The 5167-nt window shown below is 46.6% G+C and overlaps 1 pseudogene; it reads right to left on the bottom strand.

The window, feature by feature from the left end:
• Positions 1 to 893: 893 nt before the first annotated feature.
• LOC125405125 (U6 spliceosomal RNA) lies at positions 894 to 994 on the bottom strand (annotated as a pseudogene).
• Between the last annotated feature and the right edge of the window lie 4173 nt (positions 995 to 5167).

Raw genomic sequence — 5167 nt, 5'->3', positions numbered from 1 at the left:
GAGTCAGGGTGTCAGACACATGGACATTCCAAGAGGCAGATTATATCTGGCTAAACAAACACTCCGTCCTTAACCGAGCAGCGAAAGAGGAAGATCTGGAAGGACAGAGGTGTTTGACTACTCAACTTGTTTGATAAAAAGATGAAATTGAAATCTTCCACAAACTCCCACCCCCTGTTAAGAGGCACTGGACCTCTCTTCCCTGGGCATCTAACGGAAAGGGTTGTGTGGGTACCGTTTGGCACTGGACCTCTCTTCCCTGGGCATCTGATGGAAAGGGCTGTGTGGGTACCGTTTGGCACTGGACCTCTCTTCCCTGGGCATCTGATGGAAAGGACTGTGTGGGTACCATTTGGCACTGGCTGTCCCTATAACCCTTAGGACTTGCCCTCGAACACTGGGATCACGTCTCCAATTATTATGATTATGGATGCTAGAGCTGAGGTCACTGTTCCATTTTCCAAACCACTGTTCCACTAAGTTGGCAAAGGGATCATCTGTTCCTAAATTTTTGACTCCTTCATTAGTGAGAACCATCATGGTAACAGTCCCGTGTGGAACAACACTGTTTGGAATAAACACACGATGCTGTTCTCCCCATGTACACAGGCTCCACCTTTTCCAGCTAAAATCATGCTAATTGCCAATATATTTCCCCCATCCATGTTGCTGTTAGGGCTCAGGAGTCCAGCTCTGCCCTTGACAGCATCTCCAGCATAGCTCAGCAACCTTTTCTGGTTGTAGCAGACTAGCTGCTACAGTTTATATTGCAGGGCGTGCGGGGAGGAAAGGGTTTATTTGGCTTACAGGTTATAGTCCATCATCAGAGAAACCAAGGCAGGAACTCAAGGCAGGAACCTGGAGGCAGGAACTGAAGCAGAGACCTTGGAGGAAAAAATACAGAACTTTTCTGAAATTGCATGGCACCCTTGCTCAGGGGATATTAATCTTCTCCATATCATTCCAATTTTAGTATATGTGCTGAAGTGAATGCTACAATCTACATATATTTTTTTATTAACTTTTGGCCACCAGAACAAGGCTGACTTGAAACTGGCTGTTGTTTGATTTCAAGGTTAATTAATTATTTATTATTTAAATATTTAATTATTATAAATTAAATAATTAATTTGGCTGAGTGGTAGTGGAACATGCCTTCAATCCCAGCACACAGAAGGCAGGGGCAGGTAGATCTCTGAGTTTGAGGCCATCCTGTTCTACAAAGTGAGTTCCAGGACAGGCTCCAAAGCTACACAGAAAAACCCTGTCTCAAGAAACAAATTAATGGGGTTCCCTGAGACACTTCTACACTATCAATATAAATATGGGGGTCAAATGAGTCTCCCCGAGTTAGCAGCTCCCTCTTCTTGCAGGAGAGGCTTTAAGGCGAGTGGGAACATCTAAATGCCACACTGAAAGAGGTGGCCAATTGGACTAAGACACAAGTGACTCTGAGCCACTGGTTGGACTTCAAATAAGGGTACTTCATAATGTCACCAGATATCTGATCGTGTGACTACCTGAGCTGGCATGAGATACAATTACTCCTGGGGGTGGGGGCTCCATGGTGGCCAGGGCTCCGTGTCTTTGATGGGGGAAGCAGCAGGGACAGGAGAGACAGGACACATTGCTTCAGGACCCTCAGTCTTGGAAGAGGAACACCATACACTGCATGCCATTTGGATTGAAGGACCACCCCAACAGGAGTGTGTGGCCATCCAGCCACACGCACATAACAAACACTCTCATCAAGCGGATGGCCTGAATATCTTATCCACTCTAATCAGGCATTTGTGTTTCGGCCTCCTCTCAGTGCTACAGGTCTGTCTGAGGTCTTTGGCTTCCATTATGGTTAGCTTGGGGTATTGGTCCTTAGGAGAATTTCAGGTTTGGACTTGAGCAAGGCGGTAGTAAGGACATGACTTAGAGGCTTGTGAGAAGTGATCTGGGGCATGTCGGGCCTCTCCCCTTGACATCTGTCCCTAGTCCCTAGGGTCTGAGTATTGAGGATTCTTGGTGTGGGACTTACTGTTGTTACGCGGAATGGGTGACAATGTTGATGCTGACAGTTTAGAGGACTCGACTTGTTTATCGCCTGTAACCTTTCCTTCAGGGCTGTCACAGCCTCTGTGGAGGGTGGGTTGCAAGTCTGTCCCTAGTACTGAGCGGCCCACCAAGTGTCACTGCAGTCATTAGGAACCCTTTAAAGTGCTGTGTTTAATCTTGGCGTCCTGAGCTCTGAAGGGCCAAAGTGCTTACCCATTCCAGAGGACTGTTTTTGGCTTTACATATTCCCACAGGGTATAACCCAGTAGGCATCAGATTGGATAGACAGAAGTGTGTGGGCTGTGGTTACATGAGTAATAAAGAATGCTATTAGTTGCCTCCATAGGAAACAAAAGTCTCATTGAAGTCTTTTAAAAGTGAGCCCATGACAAGCAAGTCAATGGGTTTTGCCTTTTGGAATATCCTGAGTTTGAAATAGCACCAGATAAGGGCTGGAGAGATGGTGCAGCAGTTGAGAGCACTGGCTGCTCTTCCAGAGGACCCGGGTTCAATTCCCAGCACCCACATGGTGCTCACAACTGTCTGTACCTCCTGCTGAGGGGGTCTGACACCCTCACACAGACAGACATGCAGGTAAAACACCAATGCACATAAAATAAATAAATAGTTTTAAAAAATAGCACCAGAGAGTTAGTTAAGGCAACAAGAGGGGACCAGGAACACAAACTCTACATTATAATGTCACATATGACACATACACATGTACACGGCAGCCAGCTGAGAGCGGCACCGGGACTCACGTGTAGGGTGGCTGTAAGGCGTGTTGTCTGTTTCTCAAGGCTTGGTTTTAAGGGCTTGTCTGACACTTCCTGTGTGGTCAAATACATGTGGTCAGATTCAGTGAAGTCCCCTCGATCACACGTGATTTCTTCATCTGAGAGTATGTGTCCAAGCCCCTTTGGGCACTATGTTACCTTTCAGTAGAGAGTGAGTCTTGGTTGGGTCCTTCCCAGATGGGCCCAACCTCATTCTCTCCGGAATTTGATTAGGACATGGTTGCCTGGCTCATGCTTCTGGCCAGTAAACTCCAGCAGTGGTGCCTTTCTCCTGGGGGTGGTCTGAATAAGAATGGCCCCCATAGACCCATTTATTTAAGTGCTTAATCATCAGAGTGGCAATGTTTGAGAAGAATTAGGAGGCATGGCTTTGTTGGCAGAAGTATGCCATTGGGGATGGACTTTGGGGTTCCAAAAGCTCACACTGGGCCCGGTGATGCTCCATCTGCCTATGGATGAAGATATGGTGCTCCGTCTGCCTATGGATGAAGATGTGGTGCTCTGTCTGCCTATGGATGAAGATATGGTGCTCTGTCACCTATGGATGAAGATGTGGTGCTCCCTCTGCCTATGGATGAAGATGTGGTGCTCTGTCACCTATGGATGAAGATATGGTGCTGTGTTGCCTATGGATGAAGATGTGGTGCTGTGTCGCCTATGGATGAAGATGTGGTGCTCTGTCGCCTATGGATGAAGATGCAGTGCTTAGCTGCCTCTCTAGAGCCATGTGTGTCGCCATGCTCCCTTTCATGATGATAATAATGACTAAACCTCTGAAGCTGTAAGCATGTTCCCAATTAAATGCTTTCTTGTATAAGAATTATCTTGGTCGGGGCTGGAGAGATGGCTCAGAGGTTAAGAGCACTGCCTGCTCTTCCAAAGGTCCTGAGTTCAATTCCCAGCAACCACATGGTGGCTCACAACCATCTGTAATGAGGTCTGGTGCCCTCTTCTGGCCTTCGGGCATACATGCAGGCAGAATATTGTATACATAATAAATAAATAAATAAATAAATAAATATTTAAAAAAAAAAGAATTATCTTGGTCATTCTTGGTCATGGTGACTCTTCACAGCGATAGGAGAGTGACCAAGATGCTCCTCTACCAGGAGGGGAAGGTACCAGAGGACATGACAAGAGTCTGTCTGGGTGAGACTTCTGATAATGGCTGCAGTGGTTGCCATTGTCTAGCTGGTTATTCCGAATCTGAAATTTTACTTATTTGTTTTGTTTTGTTTGTTTTTGAGACAGGATTTCTCTGTAGCTTTGGGGCCCGTTCTGGAACTAGCTCTTATAGACCAGGCTGGCCTTGAACTCACAGAGATCCGCCTGCCTCTGCCTCCTGAGTGCTGCAATTAAAGGTGTGAGCCACCACCACCCGGCTGGAATTGTACTTTCTAAAAGTATTTTGATTACATTATTAGGAGAAGCCCCAGGGAGAGGTATAACCTCTTTCCAGTGAGTTAAGTGGTCAGCTGTCGCCAGTAATTCTTTAAGTGGCCAACTTTCAGCATCTCAATGCAGTCAGCCTGCACACTCTGAAAAGGCTCGGCTCTGGTTCCTCCCTCCAGAAGCTGTGGTCTCAAAGCTTGCTAATTTGCGTTAGAACGAGAAAGGACTTGTTTAGCTGTGGCATAAAGATTCATGTACTCATAAATTCTCAGGCAGCGTCACACATCACACGGGGGACCCAGCGACTGCCCTAATGTACATGATGTAATGATTCACACATAGGGGGCTTAGGGAGCATTTTCTGTCCGTCTTGTAAAAGCCATCTCCCATCTTTTCTTTTTTTAAAAATGATTTATTTTTAAAGCATATACCCCTGAAAGCCAGAAGGTTCTGGTCAGCTGGAGGTATGGACAGTTGTGAGTGTTAGGAATTGAGCTTGTGCCCTGGGCCCTTAGCCACTGAGCCATCTCGCTCAAACCTCTTCCCATCCTCGTCTTTGCAGGCCTTACCTCGTCATTTTTCCTTGGGGGTAAATAGGGCAGAGAACTCGGGACAGGAGGCGTAATAGAGGTGAGGTGGAAAAAGGGGAATGTTTGCCAAGTGGCCTCTTTTAGCAAATTCAGACTGTTCCCTGTTAGATTCTGTCCCCCTTGGAGTCCAGGGACATGTCTTGCTGCAGTCTCTTCAGGCAGAATCTGAGTGATGGGTTCCCATGGACGAGGCATCACTCCTGTTAATTATGCCCTGTTCAGCCCAGATCTTGCCAAATGTGTGTGGCACCAAAGACACAGTTAGAACCAGAGTCTGCCTCTTTTCTGTACTTCAAGAAATTTCAAAGCCCAGTTTAAAGCACACAGTTCACAGATCTGTAC

The sequence above is a fragment of the Myodes glareolus genome, chromosome 10 (assembly GCF_982192425.1).
Source record: "Myodes glareolus chromosome 10, mMyoGla1.1, whole genome shotgun sequence".
Taxonomy (NCBI): Eukaryota; Metazoa; Chordata; class Mammalia; order Rodentia; family Cricetidae; genus Myodes; species Myodes glareolus.
This window is presented reverse-complemented; position numbering and strand designations above follow the sequence as displayed.